Raw genomic sequence first — 21,794 nt, forward strand, 5'->3', positions numbered from 1 at the left:
ACTCTGTAACATGGATAGCAATTTTTTAAAGGAGTACCTATATATGGGAGGGGGAATTATCAATGAGGGCTACCATTATGGAGGAAAGTTAGCAATGTGGGTACTGTGAAGTTGGGTTATTTTACTACATGTCAGTTTATTTTAGCACAGGATCCCATTTTATGCAATGAGACCCTGTGTTAAAATAACCAGACTTATGGTAAAATAACCAGTCTTAATGGTAGTCCTCATTGATAACTTCTCCCCTAAGGCATGTTACTTTACTGTTAATCCCAATTATAAGTAACTAGGTCTCAAAATCTGTGAAATGATGTACAGCGCTGTGTATGCCTTATAGTGCTATAGAAATGATAAGTAGTAAATGGGACCTGTGCTAAAATAACACAAGTTAGTGGTAAAATAACACATCTTCATGGTAGCCTATGTTGATAACTACTTCCATTAGGCATCTAGAGGGTGCCTATCTGGAGCCTGTTCTGTAAAGAAAAGTAGATGGCAGGGGCGGACTGACCATTCGAGCAACTGGGTAGTGCCCAAGGCCCCAAGCAGTTGGGGGCCCAGTAACTCCTCCCTACATGACCAGCATCTTTCTCCCCTCTATCCCCAGGGGTCCTGCACTCCCCCCCCCCCTCTCTCACACCCCCTCCCCTGCTCCAGCATCTCCCCTGTCTCTGACACACACACCCTCCCCACATGTTTACCTCAAAAGTTCCTTTCTCTTTAGAAGGTCCCGGCATGGGCTGTCTATCACTGACCAGAGCCTTCTCTTTACTGCTGCCTGACTCTTTCTGATGTAACTTCCTGCTTCTGCAAGGGCGGGCCGTCGCAGAGAAAAGGTTCCAGTCAGCGGCAGGCAGGCTATGCTGGGACCCTGTGTGGAAAAAGGAACTTTTGAGGTAAATGCAGGGGGAGGGAGAGATCTGAACTTGGGAATGAAGGAGAGAGAGGGGGAGATGTTGGACCTGGGGAAGGGAGGGAGGGAGGCAGAGATGTTGGACCCAGTTGTGGGGGAGGGGAAGAGATGGTACACCAAGGGGGAAGGAGAAAGAATGAGAGGGAGAGATGTTGCATCTGGAGGGGGAGAAAGATGTTAGATCTGGAAAGAGGGGAGAGAGATGTTGGATCCAGGGCGATGGAGGGAGAGAGGGAGAGATGTGGGACCCAGGGGAGCCTACAACCCTTATTTCCCAGGGGCCCAGATCCCTGTCAGTCCTCCCTTGGTAGATGCCTACTTTCCTTCATAAAATATTAGCATAGCAGGGCAAATAATTGTGTATAATTTAGGAACAACAAATTATACTAGTCATGTTAGTTTGGTGTTCCCTTCTGCAAACCACTTCTACAAAATTTTCCCGGTTGCAACTCAATCTGTTCCCTCCTTCTCCTCTCAGATAAAATTTGAGAGTGAAGCTGGAAGGAATGCCTTTATTTTTTATTTGTTTCTTTTGGTTTTTTATTTTATTTTAAAGAGGACTTTGCTAGATAGTATTTGCTTTTCAGGACTATCCAGCTAAGATTAGCTGGGGGTACTCTATCACATGAATACCCCTAGCCACAATTTGCCCAGATAGATTTAGGAGAATTTTCAGGTTAAAATCTTGCTGGCTAAGTTCAACTGAAAATTCTCTGAAAAACCCCCCAACTAAAATTAGATGATTATCTTGTTCATTCAGTGGGTCTCTGAATGTTGACCTAAGAATGTATGAACATTAAATTTATACACGTACAGTAGATTAATAACATGCCACAGTCTTGCTTTGATTATCACAGCAATCCCTGCAAGAAAAACAGCCTCTGGGGTTTGCTGTCCCATGAGTTGTTAAATCATTACTCCCTGATGAGTAGTTCATCAGTCCTGCTCCCAGTTTGTGGATATGGATGACAAGGATTGTAGCGATCTTTCTTCATCTGTCACAAAAACCATTGTGATGTTTAACTAAACAGGTCCCACATGAGTTTATAATTACAAACAACCACACATTAAATGAGTTTCAGAATTGCTGCATGTTATTTATAAATTGCACTGAAACAGAAAATTAGGATCCAATTGGTTTATGCTAAATATATACAGTGTCTGAGGAAAAGTCTTTCCGTTGTAAGGCCCATGCTGTTAAAGTTACTACCTCACCTCTGGACATACCTTCAAAAGTGCTCTCCACATTTTGGTAGTCACATTTGGGGCAACTGTATAAGCTACGTAGAGATATTTATTTGTTTAGAATATTTATATCCTGCTTACAACTAAGTGGGTAACAGAAAACATGCACAATATAATCAACATTAAACAATATAACGAATGTCAAAGAGAATGTCAAGAAGAGAATTGCTTCCTCTGTCTATCTTCAAATAATCCTTTCACAAGGAGGTGATGTTTCTTCATGATTATTATATGAGAGACAAAAGTTCATCTATCAGTGGGATACTCTATCTTGCAGAGTGGCCTAAATAAAGTGATTGATCGGCCATTGGGACACTAGTTGTTTTATGGTTTGCCAATTGACATCGCTGAATGTCATTACGCATATGTCTTGAAAAAGAGACTCTATTGCTTGTGTTAGCCAAGGGTTCTGTTTACTAAGCTGCAGTATAGGCATGCAAACTTTTTAGCATGCACTGAAAATTAGCACATGCTAACGATAGAGATACCCATTATATTCCTACGGGTGTCTCTATCGTTAGCACGTGGTAATGTTTAGTGCACTTTAAAAAGTTTGCACGCCTACAGCATAGCTTAGTACACAGGGCCCCAAGTTAGCAGCGGGCTGAAAGTTGAAAAACCCTGCCCGCCCCCCCAGTATTATAAGTATTTATCTTGTTTTTTTAGTTTATTTTTGAAAGTAGATGCAATTGTAGCAATTGTATATTAAATGAAGTTTTTGTAAAATAAAAAAAATTTTGATAGGTTTTGAAAACTTTTTGTTGGAGGATAGCTCATGATGCCACTAGAATTTTTTAGATTTCTTAATCCTTCCTCCTGAAGAAGCTTTTTGAGGATGCATGTTGAGGAGAAGAGTGAAGTTCATTATGGATGTTCATTTGTATTTAATGAACCTTTTACAAAGCCACGCCAGCAGCTGCTAGTGCACTAGTGCCAACACAGCTAGCGAGACTTTGTAAATGGGGGGGGGGGGGGGGGGGTGGTTTGAATGTAGTCCCTGCAATTGTGACAATTTCAACCTGGCACCGTAATTTCTCATGATTTACACCTCAAGAGGAGTCAAGAGTGAGATAAGTACCTTTATTATCATCATCATCATCATTTTAGTTTATAAGAGATTGACTCTATACATTGCAAAATGACTTGGTTCTTGGTGGATTAGTTGCAATGATGGTTGTTAAGCATTGCCAGTTTTAATATTGTACTAAAGCAGTTTGCACTGAGCACCTTTCTTTAATTTTTTTTAAATTTTTTCTCTTCATATTTCTTTAATAGAGTATTTTCAAGACTTTTTTGAAATATTGCACTAACATGTTGTCTTCATAATTTTTCATAATATGCCAATGCAAACAGATGAGTTTACAACCTCCTTTTAAATACATAAAAAATGACAAAAGACGTAAGTTATCAGGCAGTTTATTCCAAAGCAAAGGTCTAACAATGAAAATCACATTGTTGCTACTGACTGAGTAACTTATGGTCGACAAAGGAAACACCACCAGTTTTGTTTTGCACTAGTAGACCACAAAGGATGAGTAGGATTATAAAGTTGTAGAGTCTGCTTGAAATACTTGAGAATCATTCCATTTAATACCTTAAAAACCGGTGTCATCAATTTATATTGTGTCCTGAACTGTATCGGGAGGCAATGCAATGTTTTCATCAAGCTGGTCACATTTGCACGCATCTCCAAATTAGTCTATCAGCAACATTTTGTATCATCTCCAAGGCTCCTAGCCAGGCATGTCAAAGACACCGTTGACTGACAATTAGGTGCCTATGTTCATTTGGCACTATTCTATGAGGTTCCCTATTATCTAACTGTAAAGGGGACATACACATGGACAAAGCAAAGGCACACACACACATACACACATGGACTCCCATACCTGAAGAGGCAGAAGTGATGACCACTTACTCCTGCCTCCATCACCATCATTTACAAAATGGTGATACCCTACCCTGAGCAGTGCAATCTGGGATGCTCCACGACTCATCAATGGTATTGCTGAGTAGGTAACAATTCAACATCAGACTATAACTGTCAACACATACACACACACACACACACACACACACACACAACCAATGCTAAATATGTTAAAATGGGCAAATAACCTGTTAAATAGAAAATCAATTAGAAAGGATCAATCATTCTAATACTCATCTCAAAAATCTAAAATTAGATATGAACCTGGAGTAACAGAAAAGATTTTACACTCTTTCAAAATGCACAAATGGTCCGGATGAAATTTGCTCTATGGCACAGTGATAAAAACAAGAAACCCTTTCACCTAACATGAATACAAACATCTTAACAGGCAAAACAGCAGGTTGCAGTAAAAAGTATGCTTGTAAACTCGTTGATTTTTTGCCATACAATTGTTGAGTTCATAATCATTTTTCAAAACCAACAGTCACAAACAGAAGGCTAATTCAGACCAAGACTCAGTGCCTCTAACTACTTTATTACATATTCAAGATTCTGCAAGGCTTTTATTCGCATTCCAAGGACAAGTTGTAAACCAACTGCAATGTAGTAGACACAGGGGATGTAACTATAATAAAAGCCTAATAGAACATAAAAGAACAACGTAAAAGAGCTGTAATTCAGTGCAATAATGGTGATGATTCTCTTGCCTTACCTAGTTGTAAGTAATATGGACATCCTAATGACTCTTCAAGAGAAGGTTCTAAGGGCATAACAAAATGAGATGTTCTATTGCAAGCTAAGAATGAGATTCTACAAAGCAGAACTAGGATATTTCCTTACTACTCACCCACCATACAAAATAGGAACATTCAGGTTCAGAAACACAAACACTTTCTACTACCAGGTATTTTGTAAAGTAACACAAAGTGTCTAACACTCAAACCACAACAGACCTACATATGAAAAGGCAGCACTACAAATATTATAATGGACCCTAGAACATTTATACACCTTTTGTTAATTAGAATGAACTGGGAAAACAAACCAAACTTGACTACAATAAACCCTGACACTAGAGCTACATACTAGCAGAATATCCTATTTCAGTCACACACACAGAGAAATAAAAGAGGCAGGTGACACCTTATACAAGTCATAACCAAAAGTTTGTGACCAAGCAGTTTTCAACTGTACCACACTTTCTTGATTACTAATATTGTTTTGAGCTACAATGGACTATAGTCTTTACATGTTTTGGACTGAATATGTTTTAATAATGTCAGCCATCTTTTTAACAAATCTCACTTAGAAGGTAAGAATTTGGTGATTTGGTTTCATAATTACATGTTGGATTTTGCATTCCTGCATGAAAAGTATGTCACCTTATAATATTCCTTTTTTATTGAGAATTTTTAGAGAATATCACAAAATAATTTTTCAAGAAAAACAAGGAGAAAACGAGAAAATTCTTATGTTCTTCTGGAGGCATGCAGAAGTTTGGGGGGAACTGAGGAAGGAGAGGGATAGAGAGAAAGATCCTGACTACTCAGAGTGAACTAGGCCCAGAGCATTTATCTGAAAGGAAGAAGAGTCAACCAGAGGGCTGACTATCATGACAGTTTTCATGCATATATGCTGTATCACTGTGAAGTCTGGCTATGACTTTAGATACTAGAAAGAGATGTTATATCACACATCATAAATCCCTGTTTGCATAACTTTTGAAACCTAGAAAAGTCAATTTGACAAGTGCAGTAAATTTCCCCGTCAAGGCTGAGAAAAATGCAACTTGAATCATGTTTTCTTCTGACATGGTGGTACATTATGCCTGAGCTGAAGATGATTTAGGGGACCCTGGAACATGCACTTAGCAATAAACCAAGATGTTACCATTCTAAAACATTGAAAGTTCTCCAAAACAGGAGCATTTTCAATGTTTTAGGGTGGTAACATCTTGGTTTTAATAAACTTCTATGTACAGATAGCTAGCTGAATAACTTAGAACAGCAAAAATGATTTCCTAAGTTATAGTAACATAGTAAATGATGGCAGATAAAGATCTGTACGGTCCATCCAGTCTGCCCAGCAACATAAACTCATTTTACATGGTATGTGATACTTTATATGTATACCCGAGTTTGATTTGTCCTTGCTATTCTCGGAGCACAGACCATAGAAGTTTGCCCAGCATTGTTCTTGTACTAAAGGTTTTGAAGCTGACATCGAGGCCCCTTAAAATTTACACTCCAGCCCATCCATATCTATTCAGTCACGATCAGGGTGTAGACCGTAGAAGTCTGCCCAGCTCCCATTTTGTTTCCCAATTACCAGCGGCGCCACCCAATCTCCGCTAAGATTCCGTGGAACCATTCCTTCTAAACAGGATTCCTTTTTGTTTATCCCACGCATGTTTTAATTCCATTACCGTTTTCATCTCCACCACCTCCCGCGGGAGGGCATTCCACATATCCACCACCATCTCCGTGAAAAAATACTTCCTGACATGAGTCCTGAGTCTGCCCCCTTTCAACCTCAGTTCAAGTCCTCTAGTTCTATCGCCTTCCCATCTCTGGAAAAGGTTCATTTGTGGATTAATACCTTTCAAATATTTGAATGTCTTTTTCATGTCCCCCCTGTTTCTCCTTTTCTCCAAAGTATACATGTTCAGGTCAGCAAGTCTCTCCTCTTATGATTTGCAACGCAAATCCCATGCCATTTTTGTAGCTTTTCTTTGCACTGCTTCCAGTCTTTTTACATCTTTAGCAAGATACAGCCTCCAAAACTGAATACAATACTCCAAGTGGGGTCTCACCAACGACTTGTAAGCAGTGCTTAGCAGCATGGATCCTTTTCGTGGGTGGTGACTCTTAATTTGGAATCCTGCATCACATAACTATAGTTTGGGCTCCTCTTTCCCACATGCATCACTTTGCCCTTGCTCTCAATCAACGTCATCTGCCTTTTGGATGCCCAGTCTCCCAGTCTCATAAGGTCCTCTTGCAATTTTTCACAATCCTCTTGCGATTTAACAACTTTGAATAGCTTTGTCGCCTTCGGCACCTAACCACTATACCACTATTCAGGAAATCTGGACTGCCCCAACTTGACATTTCGTCCTTTAGATTGTAAGCTCCTTTGAGCAGGGACTGTCCTTCTTTGTTAAACTGTACAGCACTGCGTAACCCTAGTAGCGCTCTAGAAATGTTAAGTAGTAGTAGTACTTTGTATCATCAGCAAATTAATTGCCTCACTAGCTATTCCCATCTCTAGATCATTTTATAAATATGTTAAAAAGCAGCGGTCCAGGGTACTCGCAAGCGTTGGACAAAATGGCTGCTTAGAGCTCAAGCTCCGCATGATCCCCATCAACTATCTTTACTTTACTTACAATTCGGACAGCCTTTGTTTTAATTCAAGTCCAAATATTTTACTTCTTGACTCTCCGACATGGCTTTGTCAAAAGAAATGAAGCCTGAAGCCTCTTCTCATCAATTGCAAGGAGTTACAAGATCAAAACCCGACCTGCTGTCACCATGCAAATCAAGTCCATACAAAATAGAGGAAATACCATTAAGCACCTTAATGCAAGAAATCCTATAAATCAAAGACCTGATCAAAGAAAATAAAGACTCCTTGTCTGAACTTAAAAAATAATTCCTGTGGATCAAGCAACAGATATCCACTCTTTCTGCACATAGTCTGAAGACAGATTAAATTTATTTATTTATTTGTTACATTTGTATCCCACATTTTCCCACCTATTTGCAGGCTCAATGTGGCTTACATAGTACCATAACTTAACTGTGTTCGCCAGTTCCAGTATGAACAAATACAAGGTGTTATTGTGGTAGAAGAAGATTCATGTATGGTAGATACATTGGGGGAAACTTAGAGAGGAAGACGGAGAGTTAGGGTATGTCCATTATAGTCTTAGATTTTGTTGTGTTGCAGGAACTTAGGTTTTTATGTTGGGTCGGTGGGGTATGCCTTTCCGAACAGGTTTGTTTTTAGTTCTTTCCAGAAACTTAGGTGGTTCTACGTTGTTTTTACTATTTTTGGCAGTGCGTTCCATAGTTGTGCACTTAGGAGAAGCTGGATGCATAAGTTGATTTGTATTTGAGTCCTTTGCTGCTTGGATAGTGGTGATTTAGGTAAGTTCGTGCTGATCTTGTTGGGTTTCTGGGTGGCAGGTCTATGAGGTCTGTCATGTATCCCAAGGCTTCGCCGTAGATAATTTTATGAACCAGGGTGCAGATTTTGATGCCCAACTACACACCTTAGGCACACACCAAAAAGTGGGAAACGAAGGAAGGCTGGACAAACCACAGGATCAACAAAGAGGGTTTATTTCTGCAATGAGTAAAAAGCAATGCACAATAACACAAAAACTGATACTCAAGACTCAACACGGCACCATGTTTCGGCACAGATGTGCCTGCCTCAGGAGTCCACAATAAAAACAAAAATAACCAATACAAATATCAATATAGATGTAAAAGAACAGATAAATAAAAAATATAGAATATATAAAATATACATTCATATATGTTTCATACATACAAAGACCTTTTTATGTATTTTCCAAACATAACACATGTGAAGAAAGGATGATAAAATGAATTGGTAAAACATAAACAATCATAACAAAGTAACATTAAAATCAGACTTTTTTTTAGCATGCTGCATAGGTTATTTTTATTGGAGCTTTATAAGTGTCTTATCCCATTGTATGATTTTTTATGTCATTCTGTTCATTTTCAAGGATTATCTTTTATTTTTTGCCATCCATCCAGTGAAGTTATTATGTGTGCTGGTTTTGTTTATTCCCTAAATGCGCATATCAAGGATATGTCTCACTTTTGCACCATACCAGCATTTGTAGCCGGCTTCACATTCTTCTTGATATTTTTTGGGCAAGTAGTTTTTCCGTTTGCTCTTTTTTTTTCTTCTTTTATTTATTTATTTAGCATTTTATGGTAAAGTTTTTTTTGTTCGCTTCATCTTTGCAGGAGTATTTGGTGCTATATTACACTAGTGTTTTGAACAGTGCAACATTCATGTATGCACGGTCTTTGTAAAGGTATGTTTTCTCTCCTTTTCATACATACACTACGATAAATTTATTCTGGATCAGATTTCAATCTTTAATGTGCATTATTCCAGCACAACCATATTCTATTATTTATCTCTACACATTTTTCTCCCTTTTTTTTGTCTTTCCTTTGGTAGACTGCTCCATCATTTGTACTCAACTGTACATTCTCACTCTTTGACTCTATTTCAATACCTTAGTTTACCGTTTTTTACATTTACATCCATATGTTACTATGAGGGGTCCTTTTACAAAGGTACACTGAAAAATGGCTTGCGGTAGTGTAGGCGTGGATTGTGACTGCGTGCCGATTCATTTTTCAGCTCATGTGTCAGCTCATCTGTAAAAAATGCCTTTTTACATTTTTGCCAGAAATGGATGTGCGGCAAAATGAAAATTACCACATGTCCATTTTGGGTCTGAGACCTTACCACCAGCCATTGACCTATCAGTAAAGACTCATGCGGTAACCGGGTGGTAATGACCTACGTGAGTCAAATGGACTTGGGGAAAATCCACTGCTTATTTCTGGGATAAGCAGCATAAAATGTATTGTACTGTTTTGGGATCTTGCCAGGTACTTGTGACCTGGATTGGCCACTGTTGGAAACAGGATTCTGGGCTTGATGAACCTTCGGTCTGTCCCAGTATTGCAACACTTATGTACTTATGTATTTATGAGTGCTGGTACAATGTCCTGGCAGATGTATGTGTTACTTGCAAGACTATCTATTGGGTTGTTATATAGTAACATAGTAGATGATGGCAGAAAAAGACCTGCACGGTCCATCCAGTCTGCCCAAGACAACTCATGTGTGCTACTTTTTGTGTATACCCTACTTTGATTTGTACCTATGCTCTTCAGGGCACAGACCGTATAAGTCTGCCCAGCACTATCCCCGCCTCCCAACCACCAGCCCCGCCTCCCAACCACCGGCTCTGGCACAGACCGTATAAGTCTGCCCAGCACTATCCCCGTCTCCCACCACCGGCTCTGGCACTGACCATATAAGTCTGCCCAGCACTATCCCTGTCTCCCACCACCGGCTCTGGCACAGACCGTATAAGTCTTCCCAGCACTATCCCCGCCTCCCACCACCAGCTCTGGCACAGACCGTATAAGTCTGCCCAGCACTATCCCTGCCTCCCAACCTCCAGTCCTGCCTCCCACCACTGGCTCTGGCACAGACCGTATAAGTGTAAGTTATGTGCAATACCTGCTACTCCCAGGGTTGGTGTAAACTTGTTTCTCCAAAAGCATATGACGACAATTTGATAGAATGATTAAGAGGGTGTGAACCCTTTTATTGGCCATTTACAATCAAGTTAAAAAGAATAGGCATTGATACAAGAGAACAGGGTCTGTAAATTTCAGCACATAATCAGGCAGATAAATATACAGGCCCACTGGTATACAAATCATTAATTCAGTATGGAAACAGAGCAATGATGCTCCACACACATCTTTACCCACCAAGCCCCAACCAGAAGATGGATCCAAATGTCTAGTTAAACTTGAAAAACACTCCAATGGGAATAGTTTATGGTATAGGATACCCAGATATAACACAAATCTCTCTCTTTCCTTGGTACACACTATCCTTGTCTAACAAACACTCACTGTATCCACTGCTCACATAAGTGGGTGAGCAGTGGATACAGTGAAAATCTAAACCACTACCCCTAACTCTTAGGCCTCAGCACTGGTCTTTCTGGCTACTGGAACTTTACTGACTGCACTAAGAGCTGCAGCAGGGATCAGCATACCAGGACCCTAAAGATGAGCCATGTGTGGCTGGGTTTAGATTTAATAAGGAGAACATAGCACACTTTTGTGAGGAGTTCTAAGAGGACCTGGAGCTGACTGCATAGAGGAGGCATGCCTGTGCATGTGTCAGTCAATACAGCCCTGGCCTTTCTGGCTACTGGAACTTTCCAGACTCCACTAGGAGCTGCAGCAAGGATCAGCCAGCCAGCTGCCTCTCATAGCACTGGGCATTGTGTATCTGTTTCCCCATGCATGAAGCTGAACAGCAGGAAACAATGACAGCTTACTATGACACTGCTCATTTCCCCTCTGTGTCTGGGGCTAGTGATGGGACTCATGTGGCCCTCAGGGCAACTGGTGATAGTGAGGCTCAATATTGCAATAGAAGGGCATAACCACTCCATCAATGTGCAGGTTATCTGCAACATAGCACTTGAGATTACAGAATGTCTATACATACTATCCTGGATGTGGCCACAATTCCTTTGTGCATTAATGCTTGGACATCCTGTGAGGCCTTCCAGAGTGGGAAAATCAGAGGCGGATGGCTAGTAGGTGAGGAGCATCCTACAACCCCTACACTCATCTAATGATTGCTCATCAACCCCCAAGGAGCAGAGGAGGTGCAGTATAATAGGGCACAAAGTGCTACCAGGGCGGTCATAGAGCAGTCATTTGACCTTCTAAAAATCAAGATTTTACTGTCTAAGCCTTTCTGGGGGTGAGCTATTGTCCAGTCCCCACAAAGTCTGTTACAAGCTACTGCATCCTACATAACCTGACAGTTAGAAGGCAGATGCAAGATCCAGAGCCATGACCCAGGCAACAGGCCAGGAAAGAGGAGAGTCAAAGGGAAAAGGAAGAACCCCACCTAATTAAACTCTGGAATTCGTTGCCGGAGAATGTGGTGAAGGCGGTTAGCTTAGCAGAGTTTAAAAAGGGGTTAGACGGTTTCCTAAAGAACAAGTCCATAAACCACTACTAAATGGACTTGGGAAAAATCCACAATTCCAGGAATAACATATATAGAATGTTTGTACGTTTGAGAAGCTTGCCAGGTGCCCATGGCCTAGATTGGCCGCTGTCGTGAACAGGATGCTGGGCTCGATGGACCCTTGGTCTTTTCCCAATGTGGCATTACTTATGTACTTAGGGAGCCTGCTGTCTCACCAGGCCCACCTGAGAGGCCAGCAAGAGAGAAAGAATCTCATACAGACATTTTTAGCTAAAAAGGTTAGAACCTTTGGTCATAAATGCTTACTAAATGTGACCCCCAACCTTCACTAGGCCACGTCATAAACTCCACACCTCTTTACCCCATGGGCCCCAGCTAGAAGAGGGCTCCTAACTTCTGGTTGACCTAGAAAAACACTCTCTACATCTCTCTTTGTGTCTCTGGTATACACTATCTTTGTCTAGCAGGCACTCAAGCTGCACAGGGTTCAGTGAGTGGGTGAGTGGTGAATAAGGTGGGATTGAGGCCACAACCCCTGGTTCCTAGGTCACAATTCTAAACACTATGCCACTTCATAAGTCCCACAATATCTCCATTTTTAACACTGTGAAGTGTATATTCCCACCACCAAACGTTTCACTTATGAACTCCAGCCCCATGGTTCAGTACAGCAGCAGCAGAAGATGCCAGCATTCTGCTGCTGGAGGCAGATAAGGACACTATTGCAGACAAGCATGGAGGTATGGGAGCAGGAGGATGATCTGGAGCAGGAGCCACCTCCAGAGGAGAAGAACAGAATGAAGATAATGCCCCCCAAAATGCATGCTGAAGTTGTGGCCTACCCTGAGCAGGAACACAGAGAAGAGGGAGAGAATGTTATAGGGTTGGGAAGACAGATCATCGAACAGCATTTTAAGCACTTATTTGACTGTACTGCACAATGGGGGTTGGAAAGGAGACGGGAGAGGGGGAATGGTGGTAGAAGGTCCTGACGATAATACACAGAGGTTCCCTGTGCATTGTGAAGAGCAGGATGAGGAGTTCAAATTCCCACCACAAAATCTTCAGCCTCACTATGAGCAGGTATGAGTCCCATCAATGGCACCAAGCATAGAGGGGAAATGAGCAATATCATAGAAAGCTGTCATTGTTTCCTGCTGTTCAACTTCACACACGAAGAAACAAATATACAGGGTGTCCCTTTTTAAGAAATCCTCCAGAAACTGGCTAATGATACAGAAGGCAGCTGGTTGGCTGGCTAGATGGCTGATCCATGCTGCAGCTCCTAGTGGAGTCTGGAACGTTCCAGTAGCCAGAAAGGCCAAGGCTCTGGTGACTTGCACATGCACTGGCAGGGCATGCTCAATCCAGGCACTAGGCCTCCATATCTTCCCGCAGCTCCTCACAGAAGTGTGCTGTGATCTCCTATTAAATCTAAACTAAGTCACACGCTGCTCATCTAATTTTTTTGTTACATTTGTACCCCGCGCTTTCCCACTCATGGCAGGCTCAATGCGGCAGGCAATGGAGGGTTAAGTGACTTGCCCAGAGTCACAAGGAGCTACCTGTGCCGGGAATTGAACTCAGTTCCTCAGTTCCCCAGGACCAAAGTCCACCACCCTAACCACTAGGCCACTCCTCCACTATTAGGTCCAGAAACCTGGTCATGGGCCAATATACCCACTGTACCTGCCCTCACCTTCTCCCTCTCCTCCTCCCCATCCCCCTCCCCTGTTGGGCCTGTCCCTCCTGTACCACCAATCACCCTAAGTAGTTGATGTCCTCACTGTGTGCTGCAGTCATAAATGCACTCACAGACACATGGACAATGGGACGGCAACAATGACAGGAACACAACAAAGACAAGTGGCTGCAGCACACCACACACACTAATACAAATACTAATCCATACACTAAAACACACACCAATACTGATACACACACAGAGACAAACACACCAAGTTACATACAGGGACGGTATACAGGTTGAGGATGCGGGAGGGGATAGGGAGAGTAGGCAATGGGAAGGGAGGAATGGACAGAAGTGGAGCAGGTGTAGGTGAGAAGGGAGGAAGCTGCAGATGAAATGGATATAGGGTTGGGTCACTGCACATAGCAAAATCGCCAAATATCACCAAGTAACACCAAAATCATAGAAAAGCATGCCAACACACTCTCTGGAGTCCTATCTCAGCACTAATTATAGCACCTATAGAGATTGACATGGTAATTAAGCATCATTGCATTCACCATGCAAAGCCCGTAATCACAGTTGAAAATCAGTGTAGAATAAAAAAAAAATGCTGTTTATCTTGGAGGAAGAGAAGGTACCTCTGATGGGATTCAAACCTGCAACCTCTGAATGAGGCAGTAAGTGTTCCAACCACCACACCCAAAGAAACAAATGGGGTTCACACTCTCCACAGGAACGGAACACAACAGTAAAGGGGTGGAAAGGACCCAAAATCAAATGATCAGTCAACTACACAGGGGTAAGATGCTCCAAAGGAACCCTTTATTCAGACCCAACACAGTCTGTGTTTCGGCTAGAACAGCCTTCTTCAGGGGTCTATAAAATTGTAAACATATAAACAACATATATAAAAACCATATATAACAATAAATAATATTCATTTACACAGTCTTAAAAACCATAATTTTAAAAAACATACATTTATATGTTTTAATATAGATCCAAAAGATGTATTAAAAACATCACAAATTCAATTTAAAATTTTGAAATACAAATGTACTGACACAAAAACAATTTTTAATCTTTAATCAATGTACTCAAAAACATCACAGATTAAATTTTAAAAAAATATATATATAAAAAATGCATATGTATGTATATATATATATATATATATACCCATACACATACATATTTGAAATATATATAGAATTTTTTCAAATTTAATCTGTGATGTTTTTCAGTACATTGTGTAAATGAATATTATTTATTGTTATATATGGTTTTTATATATGTTTACAATTTTATAGACCCCTGAAGAAGGCTGTTCTAGCCAAAACACGGACCGTGTTGGGTCTGAATAAAGGGTTCCTTTGGAGCATCTCACCCTTGTGTGGTTGACTGATCATTTGATTTTGGGTCCTTTCCACCCCCTTACTGTTGTGTGCATTATTTGGTTTTTCCAGCACTGAGTCATTGTTCTGGCTAACGTAATGATCTTGAGGCTATTTTCTCTTGATCTCTGTTCCTCTTGAACAGGTCACCTATGCTGTAAGCTTTTTCTACATTGGGAAGTCATATCTTGTCAGACCAGCAGGTGGAAGTTTCTAGAACTGGAGCAGCTTCCCCAAAGCTATAGGGTGGAGCATCACACACTTATATAAGGGGCCCTCAACCTAGCCTGTCTCCTTTCAGTGGCTTACTGCTGGCTTGGTCTCAGCTACAGTAAGGAGGTGAGTACTGGACTTTGCTCTCTCAATCACATGTCCTCGTGTGTTGTGTCATAGAGATTCCTGTCTTAGAAACAGGCTTATAATTGTGAGGGAGACAGAGCTGCCACATTACCCATTCCAGGAAGGAGAATCTTTGAACGGTTCTGGTGTTACACTTATATCCCAAAGCAGTGTAGTATCCATAGTCCATGATTGTCTCCATTTAAATTGGTGCTGCAGGTATATGGGGAGAAATCCTGGACTAGCCCAAAAGTCTCCCTCCGGAAATGAGTACCTTTGCAAATTTGGGGAGAGGGTGTGTAGCAATGAACCCAGAGCCTCCCAAGAGTACCGTTACAGCAACCACGTGATACAGGGTACGCAGGGCAGCAGCCTGGGAGCATCACTGCTCTTTTTTCAAGCATGACAAACCTCATCTACTATGTTACCTACTGTCTCTGCCATCTGAGAATGTTTTTTGTGAGATCAGCATATTCAGATTAGAGTGTTAGACTGCTAATATTTAATGGGCTGGAAAAACAATTCATTTTAAAGACTTTATTTATATTAAATCTGTTAGGCATCTATCACATGCCAACAACAGCAAGTCCCTCTCCCATTGACCCTCACACCTCGTAATCATACAAACACAAGACTTTGGTATGGCACATCAGACCACAGACAGCTCTCTTGGTGTCCTTTCACAGGACCACTTCCACACCCAGGAGGCACAGTAACCAGTCTGGGATTGCCAAACCACACTTCTCCAAGGGAAGACTTACCATTGAGACAATAGGGCAATGCCCGAGGCTTCACTGCAGTGGGGGGGGACACTTTCCCCTAGTTTCCATCGAGTGTCTTCCTTTTTTGGTAGGTGATGAGGGGCCCAGCTTACTGTCAGTCCAACCCCTGGCTGGGTCTGCTCTCCAAAGCAAAATCTCTCTCTCTCCGTGACTCGAGCCAGCTGACTTGCTTAATATGTGTTTACTACCCAGGTGCTCCAGCACAACTTCATCCCCACTCTGTAGCAGAAGAGGATGGTGTGTTACCATTAGACTACACTGCAGAGGCAGCTTTTAAGCATGTTAGTGAGGAGACAGCTCTTATTAGCGTAGGGATTGTCTGAACATGGCCACTTCCCCCCCCCCCCCCAAAAAAAAAAAAAATTTGAGTGCAACACCCAACTCTTCCCATCAATTGAGATAAATGTGTATGTGGGATAGTTCTGAGGTAGTAAAAAGCAGGTTTGGCCAAAAGGTTAATATGGCAGAAGTCCAAGCTACAGAAACAGATGAGTTCATAGGAAAGGTAGTCTGTTCCAAAAAAAAGTTCTAAGTCCAAGGCGCTAAGAATAGAATACACTTAAAGCCTGACTTGGTCACTGTTTGGAAAACAAGATACTGGGCTAAATGGACCATTGGTCTGACCCAGTATGGCTATTCTTATGTTCTTATGTAATTGCTTGTTAACCTCCAGTTAGTGGCTCTGATTCATTTGTTAATCGATTAGGTGACACGTATTATACGGATTACATCTTGATTTCCACTATATAGAATGTGGGGGAATCTTAAAATCTATTTCAAATGATTGTACATTAGACCTCTTTGTACAAAAAACAGTTTTGTCTGCTCATAGAGCTTCCTTATTCTATACATCCTCCAACTCAAGGAGTCTTTTACTAAGCCGCAGTAGTGTTTTTAGCTCACATTAGAAATCAGCTGGCAGTAAACGCCGAGACAACCATAGGAATACAATGGGCATCACAGTGTTTATAGCCAGCTGATTTCTACCGTGAGCTAAAAACGCTACCATGGCTTAATAAAAGACCCCCTTAATGAAAAAAATTATAGTTAGTAACTCAGAAAGTAGGGGGAAAAGATTTAGACTCCTCTCTGTTAGAAACATCATGGAGATCATTCTGATCTTATGGTCCTAGGAGCTCAATGTCAGCAACCATCACACAGTCATAAATACTTTTTGCAGCACAGATCTCTTTGGACTCCCAGAAAGTTAAAAAACAGTGGACTAACTTTTTCAAATCATTGTTGGTCATGCCATACAGATACAGGAACTCTGGTCCATATGTTATTTGAATGCAAAAACCGTCAACATTTCTGGACAGTTTGGTACAAAGTTATCACCATTTTGAATGTCATTGAACCACTCTCTATGATACCTATAATTTGGAAATCCATTGCTTTTACTTGCCTATCTCAGAAGATGACAAGCACCTATTCATTTGGATTTTGCGTTTTCAGTAGTAGCTCAAGGTAAGTTACATCCATGTACACTGGGTATTTCCCTGTCTCTGGAGGGCTCACAATCTAAGTTTGTAGATGAGAAAATGGAGGGTTGAGTAACTTACCCAAGATCACAAGGAATAGGAGTGAGAATTGAACCGGCCACCTCTGGATGTCAAAACCAGTGCTTTAACCACTAGGCCACTCTATGTGACTTATAGCTGTAACTTTAAAGCTATGACTATAAGTTATAACTAAACTAAAGTTATACTCATAATTTTAAAGCTAATAATCAATCAAAGGAAAGATAACTCTAATCTATCAGTCCATATGAGGTGGAATTGGATCCTTTTTATAGACAAAATGAAAAAATATTGGAGAATTATTTTCAATCATGTGGTGGGCCATTTTCGAAAGGGATATCCAAGTTGCGTTTTGAACACCCTTGCAAAACAGTGAAATCTAGGGGCGGGGAAACCTGCATTTTTGAAACAAGTTGGACGTCCATCTTTCTTTTACGAAAATACCATCAGGGACATCCAAATCCTTAAATTTCGCCATCCCTAGATTTGGACGTCCCTAGACATAGATGTTTCTTATTTTCGCCGATTTTCAAAACCAAAGTCGTCCATGTCAAACACGGCCAAATGCAAGCCATTTGGTCATGGGAGGAGCCAGCATTTGTAGTGCACTGGTCCCCCTGACATTCCAGGACACCAACCGGGCACCCTAGGGAGCACTACAGTGGACTTCATAAATTGCTCCCAGGTATATAGCTCCCTTACCTTGTGTGCTGAGCCCCCCAAAACCCACTGTCCCCAACTGTACAACACTACCATAGCCCTAAAGGCTGAAGGGGGGCACCTAGATGTGGGTACAGTGGGTTTGTGGTGGGTTTTGGAGGACTCGCTGTTTCCTCCACAAATGTAACAGGTAGGGGGGTATGGGCCTGGGTCCACCTGTCTGAAGTGCACTGCAGTACCCACTAAAACTGCTTCAGGGACCTGTAAGTGCTGTCATGGACCTGAGTATGACATCTGAGGCTGGCATAGAGGCTGTCATGACATATTTTTAAAGATGTTTTTTGAGGGTGGGAGGGGGTTAGTGACCACTGGGGGAGTAACGGGAGGTCATCCCCGATTCTCTCCGGTGGTTCGGCACCTAACTTTTACCTTTCAGGAAATTCAGACTGCCCCAATTTGACTGCCCCTATCAGACTGACTGTTCACGTGTCCTTTAGATTGTAAGCTCTTTGAGCAGGGACTGTCCTTCTATGTTAAATTGTACAGCGCTGCGTAACCCTAGTAGCGCTTTAGAAATGTTAAGTAGTAGTAGTAGTCATCTGGTCATTTTGGGCACCTTTTTGTGCCTTAGTCATAAGAAAAACAGGTCCAGGTGAAAACGTCCAATGTTCGTCAGGGACGTCCTTGTTTTTTTCGATTATGGGTCAAAGACATCCAAGTGTTAGGCACGCCCAAGTCCCGCCTTCACTACACCTCCGACATGCCCCCTTGAACTTTGGACGTCCTTGCGACGGACTGCAGTTGAAGACGTCCAAAATCGGATTTAGATTATGCCGATTTGGACGTCCCTGGGAGAAGGACGTCCATCTTCCGATTTATGTCGAAAGATGGACACCCTTGTCTTTCGAAAATGAGCCCAATAGTCACTCATTTAAGACATAGTCAAAATTAGATGTGTTTCTCAAACCTTAATTTTAAGGGGTAAAGGATCATGGACTTGATATACCGCCTTTCCGTGGTACAACCAAAACGGTTTACATACTTTGTGCAGGTACTTTTACTTAGTCATTTTTTACTTTTGCATTATAATTAAAACACACTAATTATGTTTTAATATTATTGTAATCATTATTATACTATCTTCATTGCTCATATTTAGCAGAATAGTACATTTTGTTAGTCGTATTTAACGATGTTTCCTCTTTCCATGCTCTTTTTCTACAAAATTTTAACTCCTGGAATACACTGCCATATTATTAGACTAAAGTGCAGTCTGATGTGCACATGTCAATTGACAAAGCTGTAACTGCACTAAAGGGCCCTTTTACAGTGCCTCAGTAGAGCCGGCGGTATTTAAACAGGAGGCGGTAAGGGCTCTCCCAGTAAATGGCCACATTGCAACTTTGTACTTACCACACAGCCATTTCCTTTTTAAAAAAAATAAACCCGCACTGATGCCACTGCAGGCCACTTTTACTGCAGCTTGGTAAAAATGTCCCCTAAGTTATTTGATGCACCATAAAACCCTCACAGCTCAACTGAAAGCGATGTTGTCTATCGATTCATATACCTGGGTGATAAGGGTGTCTTTTTAATGTTATTAGCTAGATGAGGGACCCTGACATCATGGATGTGTACAACTGTTTCTTTACAATGGATTACTGGCTAGATTAACCTTTGAGAAGTGGGAAATGCCAGAAGAAGAAATGCTGGATTGAGCTAAGTGATTGTACATGAAAAATTATAGATTGAACTGCTCAGGTAATCACATGAGCTGTTCACTTTTTTTTATTATTTTTAACTGCATAGTACTACTACTACTACTTATCATTTCTATAGTGCTATTAGACGTACGCAGCGCTGTACACTTGAACATGGACGGTCACTGCTCAGAGCTCACAATCTAATTAGGACAGACAAACAGGACAGACAAGAGATAAGGGAATATTAAAGTGAGGATGATAAAATAAGGGTTCTGAACAAGTGAATAAGGGTTAGGAGTTAAAAGCAGCATCAAAAAGGTGGGCTTTTAGCTTAGATTTGAAGACGGCCAGAGATGGAGCTTGACATACCAGCTCAGGAAGTCTATTCCAGGCATATGGTGCAGCAAGATAAAAGGAACGGAGTCTGGAGTTAGTGGTGGAGGAGAATGATGCAGATAAGAGATGATGCAGTGAACGGAGTTCCCGGGGAGGAGTGTAGGGAGAGTTGAGAGTGGAGAGGTACTGAGGAACTGCAGAGTGAATGCAGAATGGGATGGGATGGGGGGGGGGGGGGTTAATCTTTAAGATAAGTGGAGGGGTTTTTTTAGACCTGTGATTTTGGAAGTAGTCATTCCTATACATGAAAAATGCACTAAGACTTCTGACGTTTTTCTCCACTTTTTAAAAAATATAGTTATGATATGTTACAGCATTGATCTTGATTAAAACAATGATTCAATCTCCTATCAAAGGTTTTATGTAGTTTTGAAGTAATTTTGTTTTTGGATTTTAAATGATTATTACTGTTTCTGACTCTAATTTGTGCGGACCCTGACACTGCCAATCTTTACATAGCAGAAGTCAAAAAAAAACTTTGCTAAGGGTTTTCTTTTCTTTTCTGTATGTATGTATTTATTTACTTATTTTTTATTGAAAGTTCCACATCCTAACAAGAAGGCAGAGATAAGAAAACCGTTTGAGGAATCAGGCATCTTCTGGTGGGTAGGGTTGGTGTTACAGAGTGCAAACAGGGCAGTTTCCCTGGACCCCGATGGGGGGGGGCCCCAAGCCTGCATGAAGCTGAAGAAGGCCAGGGCCGCCGTCTCCGTCCCCCCTCCACCTGCCCCCCTCCGTCCACCACCGGGCCGGGCCCCCCTGAATTCAAATCATAGCGCCTCACCTCGCTCTGTGTGAAAGAAGCGCAGCAGTGGCAGTCTGCAGATCGCCTCCCTTCAGGCCTTCCCTCCCTGTGTCCCACCCTCACGCAAGTTACGTCAGACGAGGGCGGGACGCAGGGAGGGAAGGCCCAAAGGGAGTCGATCTGCAGACTGCCGCTGCTGCGCTTCTTTCACACGGAGAGAGGTCGAGGTGAGGCGCTATGATTTGAATTCAGGGGGCCCGGCCCGGTGGTGGACGGAGGGGGGGGGGGCGGGTGGAGGGGACTGCGGCGCCAGGCCCCCCTTGGAGACCCGGGGAATTTTATCCCCCCTGCCCCCCCCCCTCTCGGCAGCCCTGAAGAAGGCACAGCCTGCCAGTGGGCTTTGGAGTGCCCCTACCTATTTTTTGAACTGGGCTCCCAGCATGTCTAACACTAACTCTGCCAGAGGGCTGCTGATGCAAACAAAGAGTAAGTCTCTTCAGAATCTGTCCTCTTAAAAATGCAGGCTAGCAATATGGGAACAGCTACCAGCTGATAAGCTCCTGTGCCTTTAAAAGGGTGGGTTTTTTTTCTTTTCTTTTCTTTGTTTTTTTTTTTTTTAATATAAGTTGAGGCAGGAGCTTGCAGTGATAACAGAA

The sequence above is a fragment of the Microcaecilia unicolor genome, chromosome 1 (genome assembly GCF_901765095.1).
Source record: "Microcaecilia unicolor chromosome 1, aMicUni1.1, whole genome shotgun sequence".
Taxonomy (NCBI): domain Eukaryota; kingdom Metazoa; phylum Chordata; class Amphibia; order Gymnophiona; family Siphonopidae; genus Microcaecilia; species Microcaecilia unicolor.